Here is a 22,073-nt window from a genome sequence, read left to right on the forward strand (position 1 = left end):
CTCACACCCACACCAGAGTCACAAACTGCCTGAAAATGGTTTAGCTGGTCCAAGTCCGTTAAAAACTGTTTCTATAGTTTCTTTGGAAACTCCCTATTGCTGCCCTTAAGGATCCCTGTTTTAGCCAGATATCATCCATCACTCCTCAAAATTCCCCAACAATATCTATGAATTTTCAACGGATCTGCAGAACAATTTATGGAAGTTACTAGTCCTGAATTGCAATCCCCTTGCCTCAAAGACCCTTGTTACTGCAAGCTTTGTAGTGGTTTTTTTAAGTTGTCATATAATACTTTTTGATAGCATCTTACCCACAGTAGATCTTTCAAAATTAGACTCAATCCTTTCAAACTCTGCTGCTGCTTTATCAACTAAGTTTATTTAATATTCCTTAGTACTGTTGTATCTCAGGAAATAGTGAAGTCAAAGGAAAAGGAGAAAGATGGGGGAACAGGTTGGCAGAATATATACATTTATGGAAAAAATTCATTGTCTTATATGGTCACAGTTCATGATGCCCCAAAACAATCACAACAGTAACATCACCGATCACCTTAATGGACATAATAATAATAAAAAAGTTCAAAATATTGTGAGAATTAACAAAATGTGACATAGAGACACAATATGAATACATGCTATTAGAAAAATGGCACAGAGAGCCTTGCTTAAGCCAGGGTTGCTACAAACCTTCAATTTATTTTTTTTTAAATACAATATCTATGATGCACAATAAAATGACATGCAATGAAACAAAGTATGCCTATAATCAGTGATACATTTCTGATCTCACAGGCTTTGTACTCCTCTACAATAATTCCATTTCTTTTTTCTTGTTCTTTGGCTATAATAATTCCTGGGAGTGTATATTTTGGGATCTCTTTTGGGAGGTTATTGGTGGACGCTTTTAATTTCTATTTTACCCTCTAGACCTAAAGGACACTTTCCCCTGAAAATTTCATGAAATATGATATCCAGACTCTTCTTTTGGTCATAGCTTTCAGACAGTTCAATAAGTCTTAAATTATCTATCCTTGAACTATTTTTTTAGGTCAGTTGTTTTACCAATGAGATATTTCCCATTTTCTTCTATTTTTCCCATACTTTTGCTTTTGTTTCATTGTTTCTTGAGATCATATAGATTCATTAGCATTGACTAGTCCTACTCTAACTTCTAAGAAATTATTTTCTTCAATAAGCTTTTGAACCTCATTTTCCATCTGGCCAGTTCTGCTTTTTAAAAAGTTCTTTACCTCAGCAAATTTTTGTGCCTTGTTTACCATTAGGCCAATTCTGGAGGTTTTTAAAGTTGTTGTTTTTTAATTCAGCATTTCTTTTGTGCTTCCCTTATTAAGCCTTTAGCTCTCTTTTCATGATTTTCTTGCATCACTCTCAATTATTTTCTCAAAATTTCTTCTACCACTTTTATCTCTTTCTTTCACTCTTCTAGGAATTTTTTAAGGCTTTGGGTCCAATTAGCATCTTTCCTTGAGCCTTTGTTTATAGATGTTTTCACATTACTGTATTCTTCTAAGTTAATGTTAAATTCTCCCTGTTACTATAGTGGCAGCTAGGTGGCACAATGGATTGAGTACTGGCCTTGGCATCAGGAAGACTTATCTTCCTGAGTTCAAATCTGGCCTCAGACACTTAGCTGTGTGACCCTGGGCAAGTTACTTAAAACATGTTTGCCTCAGTTTCCTTATCTAAAGATAGATTAACTAAAGAAGGAAATAGTAAACTATTCTAGTATCATTGCCAAGAAAACTCCAAACGGGGTCATGAAGAATTAGGCACGGCTAAAATGACCAAACAACAACCAAACTACCATAGTAGCCTTTTATGGTTAAGTTCTTTTTAAATATATATATATATATATATATATTTTTTTTTTTTTTTTTGCTGATTTTCCCAGTTTGTTTTTTCACTTAAAATTTTATGTTCAAGTTTGAGTCTGCTCACATAGGGATGGGGGTGAACAGTATGCTAAGCTTCAGACTTTTTCTTGCTGCTATTTTCAGAGCTAGTTCTGGGGGGTCTGCATGTTTTCAGTGCTTCCAAGGTGATATTAAAGAAAGAGACAGAGAGAGAGAGAGAGACAGACAGACAAACAGACAGACAGACAGACAGACAGAGACAGAGAGAGAGAAACAGAGAGAGAGAGAGAGACAGAGAGAGACAGAGAGACAGAGACAGAGAGACAGAGAGAGACAGAGACAGAGAGAGAGAGAGAAACAGAGAGAGAGAGAGAGAGACAGAGAGACAGAGACAGAGAGACAGAGAGAGACAGAGACAGAGAGAGACAGAGAGAGAGAGAGAAACAGAGAGAGACAGAGAGAGACAGAGAGACAGAGACAGAGAGACAGAGAGAGACAGAGACAGAGAGAGACATAGAGAGACAGACAGAGAGAGAGAGAGAGAGAAACAGAGAGAGAGAGAGAGAGAGAGAGAGAGAGAGAGAGAGAGAGAGAGAGAGAGAGAGAGAGATGTGGTCACTGCTATCCTGGTATGCTCTTTGGTCTTTACCTAGGAAGAGTACTGGCTCCCTTGCAACCACAAGCATTGGTGCTCATCTTGGCCCTGGGATGGGTGACCAGCCTTGTGATAGATCACAAGAGCTCCTCTCCATTCTGAAACTATGGCCCAGAACTGCTTATAGGCAATAGAGTGACAAATAGTGTTAGCTGCAGTGCCAGCAAAGAGTCTCCCCTGAAATATCTTTTTGAGAAGTTGTCTGACACCATTACCATCCATGGGCTGAGAGCTACCAAAGCTGCTGCTATTACTGATATAATTACTGCCACCTCCAAGGTCCACTGAAGGGGTTCCTGCTTCTCTTTGAGTCTGAGCCCACCCCAATGTTATAGATTCCTACATTCTTCCTAAGTTGTCTTGGACCGAAAAAAAACAGTCTCACTGATTTTTGTTGACTCTGCCACTCCAAAATTTGATTTGAAGCCTAATTTAAAGTTGTTTAGAGGGAACTGTTGGGAGAGTCCAGCTGGGTCCCAGCCTGTACTCTGCCATCTTGGCTCTGCCTTCATTATGATTTCAGCACTCATTTGTTACTTAACTCTACAGTTAAATAGCCAAAAGAAATAGAAGTCTGTACAACTGAACAACTGAAAGGCTTTTAAGTCTCTAGTTAATCTGGAAAGTATAAGCAAAAATAGCTTCTTGAGGGCATGTAACTGGGCAGCAACTTTAGCTATTAATTAGGGGGCCCAGAAAAGCCAGTTATACAAGTTTTATAGAGGAAAGGTCTAACTTTTTTTTAACTGTTAAATTGTATTTGCCAGTATAGCAATTCTCCTTCCCTTTAATAGGACTTGATGTTTCAGCAATTAGTTCTGAAATTAGTATATTGTAGAGGGGGGAATGTTTATTTTTCATCTGAAGTGCAAAAATACTATATATATGTATATATATAGTCAGTTTTTCTAGGCAGTCACAAGTTAATGCTTTGTAGTCCTACATGGAGGAGCAAAGTTTGGGCATTTGTTATACTAGTAATGGCATGAATGCTACAACAATGAGGAAACAGAATTTTGTGTTTTCCAGTGATTTTTAGAAATTATCTCTTTATTACTGTCCTATTGTTTCCTGGAAAGATTTTTTTTTAATTTGTTTAGATTCAGCCAGGAGTGTTACAAGAGAAAATATTAATCTTATCCTTCCTGATTTAACCTGGCCTAATATAGCATTATGAGAGATACTAATCACTGTAGAAGTTCTAAATTTTTAGTATATGGTATCCTCCTAATCCTTCTGTTAGTGTCCTCTCTTTTTGACTACTTTGTTTTATTTTGTATTTATTTATTTATTATGTATTTATTATTGTTTTTCTATTTATTGAATGAATTTATTAGGTATTTATTATTAGGTATTTATTCTCTACATTTATTATGTATTTGTTCTATATATACTTAGATGTATAAGTGATATCTACTCTAATAAAATATTAGAATATAGTCTCCTTGAAAGTAGAGATTACTTTGTTTTTCTGTATTTGCAGCCCTAATGCCTGGCAGATAGATGCTTCATAAAATCTTGTTGACTGATTATTTGTAAAAAGTTTTGCTCTACTTCAAGGACTCTTAGCTTTTTCAGTGTCCTGCATCCCTTTATAAGTTTGGCGAAGCCTATGGATTCCTTCTGAAAATGTTTTTAAATGGGGGACATCAAGGTGGATTGAGAGCCATGCCTAGAGACAGGAGGTCCTGGGTTCAGATATGACCTTAGACACTTCCTGGCTGTGTGACCCCAGACAAGCCACTTAACTCTCATTGTCTAGTCCTTACTGATGTTCTACCTTGAAGTCAATATGTAGTATTGATTCTAAGGCAGAAGGTAAGGGCTGTTTAAAAACATGTTGTTGTTGTTGTTTTTTAATGTGCACAATAAGTGATATAGGATTACAAGTAACTATGTTGAAATATAGTTATCAAAATTTTTTAATACTTTACAGACTTCTGGTTAAGAGTTTCTGAAGGATTGATTGGTTTCCATTCATGCTGATTTAGTTCTCCTATGCTTTATACCTTAATGGTAGAAATAACAGAATAGAATGATGGTAGAAATAATAGTATGAGTTCAGGACCAGGCCAGTCAAAGAGACTCATCTGTGAATTTTAAAACTATTCCACCCTACTCAGACCATACTTCAGAATATTTGATTTAGCTATCTCCTGATTGTAACAATGAAGACACTCTCTTTAACAGAATCAGGAATGTCTTGTAGTACTTTACATTACTCCACCCTATTTAGACATACTTTGGGGGAAGATAAAGTTGTAATCTCCTAATTGAACAATGACAGAACTTAGTCCTCAACTTATAGTGAAGATAGAACCTTAAGCTAAGTCTAATTTTAGACCTTAATACAAAAAGGTGTTAAGTAACTGTAAAGGTTAAATTAATCATAAAAAAGTCAAGTAACTAACAAAAGGTGAACTTAACAAAGAAGTGTGAAGTAGCTCAAAAGATATAAACTAATCAAAGAAGGTAAGAACTAAAAGTATTGGCAGTCCTGGAGAAAGCCTTGATGTGACTGGTAAATGTGAAAATTTAGAGGTGGAGACACAAGATTGAAAGGTCTATATATTTGGGATTTTTTCATCTCTCAAAACCTCTTTCCCCGGAAAGTTGGATCTGGCTAATCACTTCCTATGAGCAGCCTGGGCACCAGTTCGATCCTGGAACTCAGCCTGGAGGAGCTCATTTAGACAGCTTCCTTGAAACGGTCTCGTGGTGCGTGATAAGACTGATTTCCTTTTCCCTTGAGCTCAGGGAGGCCCCTTTAGCCAAGGCCTTTAACTCCTGCCTGGCTCAGCCTGAGCTGGAGCAGTTTAAATTAACTCTTTTTCCTCTCCCTCTCTCTTCTCCTTAAATTCCTTCCCTCTATATTAATTAAATTACCATAAATTTCCAGAATGACTTGGGAATTTTATTTGACGACCATTTAAATCTAGATTTAAAGTCACAACTCTAAATTCATCTTTACACATCACCAGATTGATCACCATGGGAAATGTTTTTGGCTCTCATAACTGAAAGTATCATAGAATTTAGAACCAGAAGAGACATTTGGAAACAGCTAAAGAAACTCCTTTTTCAGATGAAGAAATGTAGTTATGCCAAGTGAGGTCAATAGAACTGCTCAATGTCAAAGATGCAGCTCAGCTGGGATTTGAAAGAGTACTGTCTAGGATGAGAGATTTCACATCCTGGTTCTGCTGCTGACTTGTATGACCTTGAGAACATAATTTAACCCCATCTACCCCCCATTTCTCTTTTTTTCAAAATGAGGAGTTTGATTAAGTAATCTCTAAGAATTTTTTTAAGCTCTAACTGCTATGAAACTATGAAGTAAACTTTTCTTCTTTTTCCATTACTTCATGCTGTATCATGAAACTGTTTAAAATTTTGGAAGAATTATAATGTTTTTCATTTTTCATGGTAGAGAGTGACCATACTGTAGAGATTAAAGATCTTTGAAAGCACTGAAGTTGGTTGATTCTAAGTTAATGCTCCATTCAGAATCATTTGGAACATTTTAAAAAGTTAATAAACACTCTCAAGATTTGGAGTTTGAAAAGGTTCTACACATCTTCTCATCCAATATCTTTACCTTCCAAAGCAGGATATAGTCCCAAAGAACCAAGACTGCTTCCCAAGATCACATAGGTAGGATAGAATTGAGAATAATTGGGTATTTAATGTGGGTTTCACCAGAGAACATGGAAAACAGGAGTGTTAATACCGGTCATTTGTCCTTTGGTTCCTGGAGAAAACTTGCCAGCCTTTCATTCATAATTAGTTTGTACACCTCTCTTCTAATTTTTCAAGGAAAAAAATGGTATGATTAGGTCAAAGGAGTCAGACCAAACTAGAAAATCCAGTTCTCTCTGGAAAGCCAATCCAGACAATATCGCCAGAAGTTTATTTTCCCTGGGACTGGGACTACTGCACAGGTGGCCTCGATTTCAGTTTATAATAAATACCTTGTTTTGGCTTTGTAAGCCATTGGTCATATTTTGGGGGACAGTTTTTCTCTCTGCAAATAAACATTGATAAAAGTGACTCCAGTCTTACCTTAAAGCTTCAGGTGAAGTGAGGGTCAGAGAAAATGGAATAGACTTTACAACTCTATGTGTTTTGATTCTTTTAGGACTTTTCATTTTATTTCACTTCTGAGCTAGTGAACCACTAAGGGATTCCCTCTCTGCCTGGACCTTTTCATATCACCTCTTGCTTTCCCATTTTATTAATCAAAATCTTATGATGCACTTTATGGCAGAATGGAATGAATATTGTTATTATTGTTCTATCAGGCCAGACGACATCACCGTGAAGCAATCAGTGTGAAGGTTCAACTGTAAGACAAGTCCCTTAACCTCTTTCAGCTTCATTTCCCTCATCTATAATGAGAAAATAGAATAAAGATTCCTTGGGTCTTTCCTGACTCCAGGTCCTATATTACAGAATCAATTATACCACCTAATTATGTCTCTAAAATGAGGAGGTTGAAGTAGATGGTCACTCTGAGTTCTGGGGCAAACCAGATCATTTGTACTCTAAACACGAAGCAGAACTTAAATGCTGACTAATTGTATATAGATACAAGAACTAAGAAAGGTCATAAGAAATACATAATTTTTTCAGAGAATTTTCAAGTTTTCAAAGTTTAAAAATATATACTTATTTATATAATTATAAAACAAATTTTATAATTATATAATATTTATATAATATATGCATATATTTAATATATAAACACAATGATATGTATTTCTATCCTATATATAATATATATCATTCCCCTATATCTATCTATATCCTATATATCTAACATATATCCCATATATAATATATATCAATATTCATTGTATATATATCACATATATATGCACACAAATGTATTTATATGTATAAATGCTAGGGGGGAAATAATGCTTTTGGCATTCTGCTCTATTCTCTCAGAAAAATGGAAAAGAACATTTGCTGGTTAATTTCGAAGGGATTAGTGTAACATTTATAAAATGCTTGAAGGCTTTGGGAAAATATATTGGAAGATAGTTGCTTATGTTGTATTACAGTAAAATTTCAGCTATAGGTAATCCTTAGGGAATGAGTTATACATAGCAAAATTTTTGAAAGAGCAGATGTCCTTAGGCAAAAAGCTTTATTTTTTTCCATTATGGGTAAATAGTTCTAAAATATATTACAAAATTTCCTTTCTTTTAAAATAGCACACTGAAGAGAATGTTATTTCTTCATTTTTCAGGATTATTATGAATCCAATAAGATTTGGATTGTAATGATTATGGATTGGAAAGGTCTAATGAGATTTTTAGAGAAGTTTTTCCCTTGATAATCTGCCCTGATAATTTTGGTTTCTTTCCCAGATGTCAACTACCACCTCACAGTATCACAGTGTGCCTATCTATAGTCTTTTCCTATTTGTTTCCTCTTGTTTCAAGTTTACTATAGATTTGCAAACCAATGAATCAAGATTGTTAGAACTCTGTGCAGTATAGAAGTAAGTAGGCTCTGAGCAAGACCTCTAAATATTTCTCTATATATAGTACACATATGTATATATATTATACATTTGTAAGTTTTAGTGTATGGACTTTGTGAGATCTTTTTTTGGGTAGCCAGGTTTCCTGGTCCTCAGTCAGAGATACATGTAAAGCTCCTAGATAGCTGAGTCCTAACCATTTATGATATAGCAATCAACCTAAGAGAAGGAGGAAAGGACTGTCACCTTCAGTTTTTGCCAAATTCTTTAATAGTGATGAGTTCACACATTGTTGAAATTGCTGTATCATATTAAAATCTCTGTGCTTGTAAGTTATTTGAAATATTTGGAACTGTGAAGACCCACGTATAAGTCAACTATTATTACTTTATCTGTTCAGTTCATTCATTCCAAATTATTATCTTCAAAACAACATATTTCATATACTTCAATGACCCAATAATATAGTTCAACAAATATCTACTGAGTGCCTACTATGATCAAGGCAGCATGTTAAGGCATGTCATAGGTAAGTTTTATTTGTAGAGAACAGACACGGTCACACACCTTCTAATCCTTTTTCCAAAAATGCCTTTTTCTTTTATCTGCCTTTGCTTTTGCCTTTATGTTCTAAAGGGGAAAGGGGGGGAAAGAGCAGCTGGTACTTCTTTGTTTCCATTCCTACAGTGGTGAAAGCTCTACTGTGCTTCCTATAACAACCCAGTGGTATTCAACTTCAGTGATGGTTGGTATTGGCAAGGGTTGTACAATAATATCTCAACAGAGAAATCATCAAATAAACATTGCCCCCCAATCAGATGGTTAAATACGGCAAAAAACCAATCAGATTATCTTTAACAAGTGTTCTAGTTCAAACATACCATGGAAATTTTGATTTTTTTAACCTTTTCCTCATGTTAAAATGATGCCTTCTAAGGTTTCCTCTAGCTGTAACATTTGATCTTATAGTTTTCTAGATCAGGCCACTCACATATGTGGCATCAAGATTAAAGAACTAAAGAATTTCTGTCATTTACTTCATCTATGCCAGTAACAAAGCAATAGTTCTTGGGAGCCTTTTCTGAAATACATTAACTCTTGGAGAGAATCAAGGAAGTATTTAGGGTTTTGTGCCCCAGAATACTAATTTAAGAATAAGGACTTGAGAGGTCCAAAGTCACATAGATACTTTCATTTTGGTTTCATCCTTTCCCAGGTATCACAAAATAAACTATGAGGGCTTTATTCACCTGGATTTGCACTGTGCTTTTGGAGTCAGACATGAGTAGACATAGACTATCATTTCTTCTTCTCCCATTTTAATTCTTTGTGGTATGAAATGGACCCAGAACACTTGTCTGTGTGTTTCATATTTAGGGAGTCAGGGTATGGGGAAATAACTGTAGCCTGCTTATGATAGTAATTCATAAATAAAAAAAAGACATGTGGAGCTGCAAATTTAGGTGGATCTAAATTTAGCACTCAAATGGAAGGAAAATAGGTATTAATGGGGTGTAGAAAGGTTATTGGAATGTCACACTGTTTTAAATGTATTCCACCTAGTCTATGCTGGTGGTAAGAAGGGGGCGGGCAGAAAAAATTGGTTAGAAAATGAGAGTGACTTGAAGCCATTCCAAAACAACAAATTCTCTGCCATTAGCATTTTTAGCTCATCACCTGGGCAACTGCAAAGAGTATGAGAAAGGAAAGAGAAAAGGCATTTATTAATTGGCACTATAGTAAACATTTTATGGATACCTCCTTTGAGCATTTGAGTCTTACCTTTCCCAAGTCTGTATTGCATTTAGAAGAACTAAATCTGTGCTTTGATTGGTTGCTCTTCCACCCACCCCTTGCAAAAGCATTGTCTATCAGTCTGGGCACAGTGCCATTCTGTGCCCAATCTCTTAACTTTGTTCAATGATTGAGACTTAGAAGAGGATGGGGAGAGCCAAGCTGGTGGAGTAGCAAGAAGTCTATCCCAGCTGCCCAACCACACTTCTTCCACAAAGATTTCCAAAGGTACTAGATCACTTCCTATTTGGCAAGTCCCAGATAAAATCAGGGTAAGCCATTTTCCAGGCCAGTTTTGCAAAGGAAGAAAGGTTCAGAGTAGTGAGGATGGGACTCACTCAGTCAAGAAACATTTATTAATAATAATAATAATAATAATAAACTTGCTAGAGCCAGGCACTGTACAAAGCTCTGGGGATACAAAGAAAGGTAAAAAAAATAGCTTCTGTTCCGAAGGAGCTCACAGTCTAATGGGAAAGACAGCATGCACATTTGTATAAAGAAGCTACATATAGGATACATTAGAAATGATCAATGGAGAGGCTTTAGAATTAAAAGAGTTTGAGAAAGACTTCTTGTGGAATTTTAATTAGGACTTGTAGGAATACAGGAAAGCCAGGAGGTTAAGAAGGAGAGTATTCCAAGCCAACAAAAATTCATCACGTCTAGAGAAGAGTGTCTTGTGTAAGAAACAGAAAGAAGGCCTCTTTCACTGAATCAGAGTATGTCAGGATATAAGATGCAAGAAAGTAACAAAGGTCAAGTTTGAAAGGGTTTTGAAAGCCCAACAGAGGATATATTTCATTCTGAGGGTGATTGGGAACTATTAGAGTTTATTGAATTAGAGAGATGACATGGTCAGACCTGAGATTTAGGAAAATAAATTTGATTGTAATGGCAAGAAAGGTGTGGTAATGTGGAAAGTTAATATGAAATTGTACCCCTTTTTGGCCCTTACCAAAAAACTTTTTGATTTAACACTCAAATTCTTTATCAAGCTGAAAACTCTTTCCTGAAGACTAGGTTGAGTACTCCCTTCTTTTATCTAGTTAAAAAAAACTGGCAAGGCAGAGACCTGCTTTTTGTTTATCTGTAAATAAGAATTCTCTTCCGTGGTAAAGTAATCAATCAGCTAGGCAGATGCCATGTTGGAAGCCTCATGGTACTCTGTCATGTGTTAGAGTGACTTTTCATCCAGAAGACCCACCACTTCAGAGGAGGAAATCTCTTGAGTTCAATTGCTGTGTAGATGGTGCCCAGTGAGCAATCTCTCTTAGGATGTACTGGGGAGATATTGGATGATGACATCACAAGGAGCATATTTTGGCTTCTGGGACAGAAAGTGGTTCCTTTTTTTTTTCTTTTTCTGCCCAAGTCTGGTGACTCAAATGCTTGCATTCATGTCTCTCTTGTATTGACTCTGCTCAGGTCATTTTAGCCTCTGTTCAGAATGTGTAGGGAACCCTACTAAAGAAATCTTAAGTGCTTTTTAAATAAAATAATATTATAAAACTAAAAATGCAGACTCTAGAGAAGTCCATTCACCATAGCAAGGATATGAACCAGCATGCTATTTCAGTAGTTCAGATGGTGAGGATCTGCATTAGAATAGTGGCAGAATCATAAGAGCAAAAATACATATTTAAGAGATGTTATAAGGGTAAAATTGAGAAGCTTTGGCAATGCTTTGGATATGGGGGTGGGTTAGGGTGAGAAAGAAGAGTTGAAGATGACATTTGAGTTTCAAATGTAGGTGACTAGAAAAATGATGGCACCCTTGGCAATAATAGAGACATTTGGAAGGTGGAAAGATCATGAGTTCAGTTTTTGACATATCAAGTTTAAAATGTCTATAAGACATCCAGTTATAGATGTCTAATTGGCAGCTGGAGGTACAAGAAAGATCAGGTTTCAAATAAGTAGGTTTGAAAATCATCAGCATGGAGATAATTAAATCCATGAGTTGATGAGGTCTTCAGCAGAATATGGAAGAAGAAGAAGATGATGAGGTCCAGGATATGAAACACTAGGGGTTAGTTATCATCAGGACAAAGATCCAGCAAAGGAGGCTGAGGAGTGGTCGCATAGTTGGAAAGAGAACCAAGACAGGATAATATCCCAGAAACTTAGAGAGTATTAAAGGAGAAAAGTGTACTTAACAGTCAGATTGTCAGGGTCACAGGCTACAGAGATGTCAACACAACATGGAGGTCGTGTTATGAGGAAGGATCCAGGGCTCACTGAGGGCCAATAAACAGGAGTGGGAAAAGATTTAAGATGAAAATAAGTTTGTTGCCTATGGAGTAGGCATTCCATAGGGCTACAATGCAAAACTTTAGACACTTTAGATTGGGTATTAGAGGCAAGTGTCCAACACCAGCTGTAGGAATGGATGGAAATGGAGAGGAGAAATAGAACACACAGGAAGAAAGATGACTGACAGAAGGAGAGATGGAAGGCACACAGAAGGGGGATGCTGTGCATTCCGTCTCTCCTGTCAATCATCTTTCTTCCTATGTGTTCTATCTCTCCTCTCCATTTCCATCTATTCCTACAGCTAGAAGTCACTGAACTCGGAAATCACAGAATATTTCCTGAAGGAAGTTTATCTTGCCCTAACACAAGTATATGCAAAAAGGATGCAGAGGCATTTAACTTCTTTTGATGAACTATCCTCCTTAAACACACCTTGTCTCTATCTAGGAACAAGTCTGGTCAGGCTATGGTGACTCAGATGATCTTAGGCACCTACCAAACCTGAGAGTCATAGATTCCATGTGACTGGGACTTTTTATGGCTCTAGATGACTAGGAAATGGAGAGAGGGAAGTTAGGGCCAATCAGGTCCTGTGGACAATCTATCCCATGGTTTATGGGGTGGGGGATAAGGAGGCTAGAAGGAAGCTCTGTCAGGAAAATGCTGATGCTATCACATCCTACCCCTTGGTGGGAAGACTAGAGAACCTTCCACCATTTAAGACCTGGTCTGATGAAATGGAATTCTCTCCTCTGATCCCAAATGGAGGAAACTGGTTTTCAGTGGAATGATTTTCTTCCTTTTCTTTGGGAACCTGAAGGAGATGAGACACTCCCCTCACTACAAAAGCAAGATACGGGTACAGTGGAATTACGTTCCTCTTTTAGTCAACAATAGCAAAATACATGGAGCTTACCATTCAGGGATTGTACATCAGGGTAAGAAGTCACAAACACACACACCCTCCCACACACAGAGGGTCCAACCTTGTTTAGGTAACAGGAACAGGTTCCAAATGGTATCTTTTACATCTCATACTCAATTCAAAACACAGATCCAGGGGAGAACTAAAGAAGGAACCTGAACCCAAGGAGGGTAGTCCAAGGTGAACAACAGTCATAGGCTGTGTATTGAACAAGGAACAAATTGAGAAGCAAGCATCAACTCAGTGGCTGCTTGCCAGGAGTTAAGCAAGGTCTCCTTTTTAGCCATCAGCCAGTCAGACGCTTACAGGAAAATAACCAGGCTGAGACATTCAGACCAAAGAGGACTGTCATTCTGAGCCTGCTAAGTCCCACAGCAATCTATTTGCACTCCAACCAGGGGGTAAGCCTAGAAAAATGTTGCTCAGACCCAAAATCAGGTCAGGAATGTCCAGAGATCATACAAGGAAGACATAAATCAGAATTTGTCCTGGATCAAACTACCTTGGGAGCACTAAAAGCTTGAAGGCCCCCCTGACTAAGCTATCACTAAGATCTTAGAATAATAGGATACTAAAATACCAGATAAAAGGAATAGCAAGATCCAAGAGGACTCAGCCTTCACTAGAAATCCACAGAACTCAGATCAAAATATAAAGTCTAAAGTCAGGAAGTAGTCAAGAAGAATAAACAAAAACAAAAGTATCCCACCATAAAGAATTATTAAGTAAAAAGTAAATGTTATTATGTACCCAAGACACAAACACAGAAGTGAATAATTCCAAAACATCTTCAAGGAAAGCATATTAAAAAAAAAACAACAACCCTTATCTAGCTTATACAGAAGTTCAGCTAGAATTTCTGAAAGCTAAAACAAGAGTTGGGGGGGGGGGAAGGGTTAAAATAATTTTCCAAATCAAGTGAGAATATTAGAGGAAAGATTGAGAAAAGAATTCTAAATGCAGAAGTATGACCTGTCAGAAAATTATGTATTTTGGTTTTGATGTTTACTAAAGACCATTTTATATATACACATGTAAGGGGTGTGTGTGTGTGTGTGTGTGTGTGTATTTGTGTGCTATTTGTGTTTTCCCTATGTGGGTTATGTGTGTCTACAGGGGCCTTTACTGGATGTGGCTCAGAGGGATGCAAGAATAGATGTCCCTAGAGTCTCCTCTCCACCCTTCTCCAAGGAACACTTTGATTACAGCCAAGAATAATTTCATTTCCCACCCTGCTGACTTCCTGGATTTCATGATCTCTAGAAACTCATCAGTTAGCAAGATGAAATCAACTCTGAAATTCACACCTCCTCAGCCCCCTCTACCTCTGGGGTCCCTCCCTCCCTCTGTTTGGAGAGTTGGGGGGGATGGACATTGGAGAACTCTTCCCTAATTCTTTTACTATTTACCATTCCCTAATACCATTTAAGGAATGCTGGGTTTGGCAGAATGCTCTGGGAATTTACATTATTTTCCATATTGCCAACCTCCTGGATTTCATGACCTCTAGAAATTCATCATTCTACAATATGAAACAAACCCTAAAATTCACAACTTTTCCGACTGTCTTAGCTATGGGCCTTTAATATGCTGGCTGGGAAACTATCCCTAACCTCTTCAGCTTCTTTTTATGTATTGTCTTACCACCATTAAATTATGAGCTTCTTGAGGACTTTTGTTCAGTTGTTTCAGTTGTGCCCAACTCCCCACTTTCCTCCCTAATACTGAAGTGGTTTGCCATTTCCTTCTCCAGCTCATTGTACAAATGAGGAAAGTGAGGTAAATAGGGGTAAGTGGCCCTAACTTTAAAAAAAGCTAGTGTCTGAGGTCAGATTTGAACTCAGATCTTCCTGAATAGATAGCACCACCTTGCTCCTCCTTGAGGATAGGGACTGTCTAATATGTTTCTTTGTATTATTCCCAAGGCATAGCACAGAACCTGGAGCCTTGTAGGCTCTTAATAAATGTTTATTGACTTAAAAAAAAACATAAAGGGAAACATGGGGTTGGGACCAGAGGTTGGTCACTCTATTCTAAGACTACATCTACTTGCCCTTCAAAATATTTTCAGTCTATGGGAGTTCAGACTATGGGAGTCTGTGGTTGAACTCCCTTCCCACCAAATGCTAGTTACATGATGTCCGTAGCAAATAATGAATAAACCTATTTATCCAATTCTGTAGCAAAAACAGAAAGCAGAGAAAGTATACATGTGAGAATATATTTTAGACATTGCACTGGGAGCAAGATAATAGCTCAACTGAGAGTTTTAGATCTCACCTAAGGGGAAATTCTCCAAAATCTCCAGTGGAGCAACCTGGGAACAGGGATATGTTTGAAGAATTGACTCCAATAGGTGTTGTCTGCCCAGAATCTCTTTCTTTCTTCTCTCTCAAATCTGAAAAATAAACTATCAGCATCTCTTTTCTCTTAACCTCTCACCAGCTCGATCCATCACACAAGGGCAGAGCAGTGAATAATTAACCTCCATCAATAACGAGTCCCATACAAAAGGACTTTTAAGGTTCAAGTTGCACAACAAATTAATATATGCACTACATCTATCTATCTATCAATTTAGACTAAGATACTTCTAGCTCTATCTATCTGTAAACCACCCCCATTTGACGTTAACACCTTTTGATTAAACCAAATAATGAGAACCACGTGTGGCCAGGACCTTGTTCCTTGAATCATTCTGTTGAAGAAGAGATCCCTCTTATACAATTCATATGAAAAAGAGGTGTCTTCGATCAGGGGAAGGAGGAAGAAGCTATCTCAGAAGCAGAGAAAGAGGCAACCGAACATCTGGATTTAAAAGATTAAAACATGAAACAATTGGAGAACTGAGCTGTTGCAGAGAAGCAAACTACCAAAGAGAATAACTGGTTCTTTGGTCATCTCAGAAAAGGGCCCTAAGCTCTTCCGCTCCGCCTGGGTGGCGGTGTTCGCTTTGGAACCGCACTTACTTGCCGTTTGTCCCTTCCCCTGCGTGTCCAGTTGTGACAGCCTTGTCGCTCGCGGAGACTGGCCTCGCCTTGGCCTCAGTGCCCAACGGAGAGTGCGGCAGCTTCCTGGCTCAGCCAGGAGGGAACCGAGTGACTGTGGTGCTGGCCGGGCAGTGGTGCGGCGAGGGCAAGGGGGAAGGTGGTGAATCTGTTGGCGCAGGACGCCGACATCGTCTGCCGCTGCCAGGGAGGAAACAATGCTGGCCATACAGTGGTTGTGGATTCTGTGGAGTATGACTTTCATCTCTTACCAAGTGGGGTCATCAGTCCAAATGCCACAGCATTCATTAGAAATGGTGTGGTAATTCACCTGCCAGGATTATTTGAAGAAGCAGAGAAAAATGTGCAAATGGAAAAAGGCTTCGAAGGCTGGGAAAAAGGCTTGTAATTTCTGACAGAGCTCATATTGTATTTGACTTCCATCAAGCAACAGATAGCATTCAGGAACAACAGAGGCAGGAGCAAGCTGGAAAGAATTTGGGCACCACAAAAAAGGGTATTGGCCCAGGTTATTCCTCCAAAGCTTCTCGAAGTGGATTCAGGATGTGTGATCTTGTTTTGGACTTTAAAGGCTTCTCTGAGAGGTTTAAAGTTTTAGCTAATCAATATAAATCTCTATATCCCACTTTGGAAATTGATATTGAAGGCAAATTACAAAAACTCAAGGATTAAACCAATGGTGAGAGGTGGTTTTTATTTTCTCTATGAGGCCCTCCATGGCCCTCCAAGGAACATTTTGGTAGAAGATGCTAATGTAGCCCTGCTTGATATTGATTTTGGGACTTACCCTTTTGTGACTTCTTCAAATTGTACTGTCGGGGGTGTTTGCACAGGTTTGGGCATGCCTCCTCAGAATGTCTGTGAGGTATATGGAGTTGTAAAAGCATATACAACTAGAGTTGGAATTGGAGCCTTTCCAACAGAACAGAACAATGAAATTGGAGAACTGTTACAGACCCGAGGTAGAGAATTTGGGGTGACCCTGGAAGAAAAAGTCGGTGTGGGTGGTTGGATCTTGTTTTGCTCAAATATGCTCATATGATTAATGGATTTACTGCCTTGGCTCTTACCAAACTGGATATTTTGGACATGTCTACAGAAATAAAAGTTGCAGTTGCCTACAAGTTAGATGGTGAAATTATACCTAATTCCCCAGCAAACCTGGAAGTCTTAAATAAAGTTGAAGTTCAATATAAAACTCTCCCAGGATGGAACACAGACATATCAAATGCAAGGACATTTAAAGATCTCCCTGTCAATGCACAGAATTATGTCTGGTTCATTCAAAATGAGCTTCAGATTCCAGTTAAATGGATCGGTGCTGGTAGATCCAGAGAATTAATGTTCAACTCTTTTAAGGACTGCCAATGCAAGAAAGAAGCACACTCTCTCTGCCCACTGGCCCCCTTAACTCCTCAAAAGAAAGAAAGGACAAAAGAAAGGAAGAAAGATAAAGACTGCTTATTCGTAAAACATTTTATTTTCAATGTGCAAAGCCAATGTTATGGACATTGAATGGAAATACGCCCTACAGTTGTTTTCAGATTTAGGATCAATGGCTGCTGTGGAAAGAAACTTTGGCATATTCCAGGGTCAGCTTTCTTGAGTTGGTATAACTGCCAGATTGTTTTTGCTCCTGCTGCTCATGGTGCCACATTTTCTTTTAATGGTTAGTCATAATATAGTCCACATTTTAAAAATATCAAATGTAGAGAACTCCTTCAATTGTATTTAATTTTCACTATTGTCTCTGTGCTGTCATTGGGGGTTCCCACAAATCTTAGATGGTAAGAACAATTAATGCAGTCTTGCACAAATACTTTTACATTCGGATCATTCAAATTCTATCATTGTAATCTTTACTGTTGAAGTAAATGATTAAAAGAAGAAAGTTCTGGTCATTTTTGTAATGCTGTAAATTCTGTTTAAATTGTGAATTACTTTTTATCCAGAGACCAGTGAATTTGGGAGGCATGCACAGGTTCTTTAATTTGTACAGACAGCATGGAGAACTTGATTTCTGTGAATTATTTAATACTTTGAACATTTAATTGGTCAAGAGAGGGAAAAGTACCCACAAAAATCTGCATATTGTAAAATGTTCACTTATAATAAATAAAAACTAGTCTGATATTTGGTGTGTTTGATTTTTTGTGATTTAAAACAATTCAGAAAGATGTACCTTGCTTTTAGTAATTTAGCATTGTTCTTCCATCTGGTAGGCTTATTCTTCAACATTGTACCTACTGCCATGCCTATAAAAATCACATGTTGCCAAATGTACCAAACAAGCCTCTCCAAATTCTAAATCATATCTGGATTATTATAATTCTGCTCTCCTGAAAAAAAGGCACAGTTTTGAAGATTAGACTTAAATTATATTGTGTTTCAGATTAGAAAGACACATTAAATGGGATATTTTAAATATTTGAATTAGGTGCCATTTAAATTCCTTTATTTTATTATATCATCAATAACTGATTAAAAAGAACCAAATATTTCTAGTAAAAAAAGAAAAGAAAAGAGCCCTAAGGGAAGTCTCAAAAGAAGGTTAGTTCTTTCTCCAATTTCCCTTCCTGTTGCCTGTTTATTCATTGATACTCCAATATAATCTGTTTATTCATTTGTCAAATGTTTCCAGTAAACTGAATTTTACTTAGCCACAGTGAGTTCAGGGTTTTAATTAGAGAAAGGCTTGTGCTGAAGCCAGCTTGAACCAGCTCTGCAGAGCTGATTGTTAACATTTCAGTATAACCATTTGTACCTTGGAAATTGGGGTCAGTCTGTTAATTTCTAGATTTAAAAGCTAGGGGGGAAAAGGGGTGGAACTGGTTGTTAAATATTTACCAGCCCTTCACAAATTGGAGAAAAATGAAAGATTATGCAGAGAGCCCAACCTCTTCCTCAGTCTTGGAAATTTTTCCTAATTGGAGACTCAGAGAGATTGTTAATTGATCAATAAACATTTATTAAGCACTTACTGATTGTAATCAAACTTGGCACTTTTCTTCTAAAATAAACTCCCCAAAGTCAAACAGAAGAGAATCAAGCAGACTTTAGTGGCCATTGTATTTTCTACATTTATAAACTAATTGCTGTAACATGGTATTACATATAGAAAATTACTTAATATGTCTGTGTACATGTTGTGCTCTTTTCATAGCAAACTACTTTTGAAAGCTTTTTGTCTTCTAAAATACATCTACTTAACATAAGATTTAAAAAAATTTTGTGGGAGCTATTATTTTGCTGAAGGAAGAGAGATTAAGAACATTTTTTATTTGTTCGAGAGTTATATTTCTTTCTAAGTCACAAGATCTATGTATCTATTGGCTTATATCATCATAAGCATTAAAAAATGAGAACATATTCCAATGATGATGAACATATCAGTTTTCATTTCTAAGAACTGGCCAAATTTATAATAATCCCTTTGTCTAGAGCTAATATTCTCTACCCAAATAAAATATTATTGTAGTAGACTATTTCATGGAAAAACAACATTCAATTAAATTTAAGTCCCATTGCTTGATAAGATGGAGTCTTCAATGTTTTGTTTTATTCATCACAAATCCACATTAATTTTAAAATTCTGGAAGCTTACTTTGAAAAACCCAAATGCAAGTATATAGTAGATTTTATAGATATTTGGATTATTTGGATCAGGTACCATAGGTATCATAGACTAGAAATCATCTAATCTAAACCATGAATTTTACAGATGAGGAAATGGACCTAGAAATGTTACCTAACTTTTAGTAACTATACAAACAAGAGTACACACACACACACACACATGAATTTGACTTGAAGAACCATAGATACTGGTTTCAATCAGCTTTTAGCTTTCCCTTATTTACATGATTTTTTAAATTACCAAAATTTAAAATATTACACTATTCTAATGAATAAGAAAGTGAGAACATTATTTTCAATCATTCTTTTGTGTGTATGAAAGTGTTTTTAAGTACTTCACTTAGACTATGAAGACGAATCCTATTCCTATGCTTTACCTGTTATATATACATGTTAAATATGTTTGTATATTTTCATACAGATATCACAGGGTTCTGTTGAGGAAAACACTTTGGAAACTAGAAAGTGCATATAAACATGAGTTTATTTTATTTTAGCTATTGTACTTATTTTAGTTAGTGCACTTAATGACATTTTATTGTCTCTACTGATATTTTTAAGCTAAAAAATTAAAATATCCAGTAACAACAGTTTCTCTGTCATCCCTTTTTCAGCAGCAATGAGCCTAGCAATGACTTGATTGTTTTGTTTTCATTTTAACTAGATTTAGAGTGAGAATGCTTTGTTCCATTATGCCACTTATTATATTGATATTTTAAGGAAACACATTTTATAAACATATAAATCAGAGAGGGAATATTAACAGTGTTCACTTTCTTTCTCTTCATGAATGGATTTTTCAGGATTTCTTTAGTGAACTTTCCTAATACATAAAAATATGTGCAATATGTATATTTGTGTGTAAAACTTTTTTCTGAGAAAAATACATATAAAATATTTTCTTATGCTATATGACTTTATTTTTTAGCTATGTTCATTTGACCAGAAACGAAGGGAGATATGAAAGGTGTTTTCATGACACAAATTAACTAACAGTATACAGCTTGGAGTTAAGTAGACTGAATGTTCTGGGAAAAATGTTCAGAACTGAACTTGCAAACAGAAGTTCTTGTATTTAGATTCCCCAGGGAAATTATGAATAGTTAAGCTAAGTGAACATTTCTATGCTGTACGTCAAGCTAACTTCGTGGAAAAGTATGAAGAAACTTTTATGTATATGAATAATTTAGAATAACTCAATGTACTCATTGAAATGTTTAAATATTATTTTTAAAGTGCTTACCAAACATTCACAAGATCTGGGGTTATTTGGAATCTACTGATGAAATACACTAATAATTCATCTCTTAAAATACTCATGAATATAATGGATTTGCTTTTAGTTAATTTTTGGAATGCATTGCAAACTGCCTGTTATTGTCTGGAATGCTGGTTGGTTCATGGTGTATTTAAGCTAATTGCGCAATTCCTCCCTTTCACTTCCTACTCCAATTTTTTCTCATGTGACCCAGGATTTGTTGATTGGAATGAGTAGGCCCAGTATCAGTCAAAATCTGCTTACTCTGAAAATGAGGTGGTACTACTGAGAAAGCCACAACATATTTTGGTGATTATGAAACAGATGGAAAAAATGCAAGGATTTTTTTTTCCTGTTCACGTACCAACTCAGATATTCACATTACAGATGAAAGTAGAATCAAAGGAAGTTCAAGTTAAATGAACATATATGATTCATAAATTTTCTTTAAGAGTCAAATAAAGGAGTTGTCAGATTCGTTCTCTTTTTCTTCCTTTTTTAAAAAAAAAGTTTGTATCGCTTTTTAGGAATAATTTCTTTTAAAATATTTTATTTCTCTCCAATTACATGTAAAATAATTTTTAACATTCTTTCCTCCTACTTGAGATGGTAAACACTCTGATTTAGATTTTACATGTACAATCTTGTAAAATATTTTTCCATATTGGTCATTTTGTGGAAGAGAACTCAAAAAAATGAAGAAAGAAAGTGAAATATAGCATGTTTCAGTCTGCATTAAGACTCCATCACTTCTTTCTCTAGAAGTCTGTAGCAGTTTTCACTATGAAACCTTTGGGACTGTCTTGGATTACTGTATTGCTGAGAAAAGCTAACTCATTCATAGCTGTTCATCATATAATATTGCTGTTCCTGTATGCAATGTTTTCCTGGTTCTACTTCACTTTGCATTAATTCATCAATGAATTCATGTCTTTCTAGGTTTTTTCTGAAATCATACTGCTTATCATACCTTATAGCCCAATAATTTTCCATTATAATCATATAATATAACTTGTTCAACCATTCCCCAATCTGATAAAAAAAAGAAGCTTCAATAAATATTTTTTGTGAAATTAGATTCTTTTCCTTTTAAAAAATTTCTCTCTTTTTGATACAGACCTAGTATTAATGGATCAAAGGTTACAAACAATTTTAATGCTTTTTGGGCATGGC

The 22,073-nt window shown here is 36.4% G+C and overlaps 1 pseudogene; it reads left to right on the forward strand.

Annotated features, from left to right (window-relative positions):
* Positions 1 to 16,237: 16,237 nt before the first annotated feature.
* On the forward strand, positions 16,238 to 18,139 carry LOC100023117 (adenylosuccinate synthetase isozyme 2-like; annotated as a pseudogene).
* The last annotated feature ends 3,934 nt before the right edge of the window (positions 18,140 to 22,073 follow it).

The sequence above is a fragment of the Monodelphis domestica genome, chromosome 5, assembly GCF_027887165.1.
Source record: "Monodelphis domestica isolate mMonDom1 chromosome 5, mMonDom1.pri, whole genome shotgun sequence".
NCBI lineage: Eukaryota > Metazoa > Chordata > Mammalia > Didelphimorphia > Didelphidae > Monodelphis > Monodelphis domestica.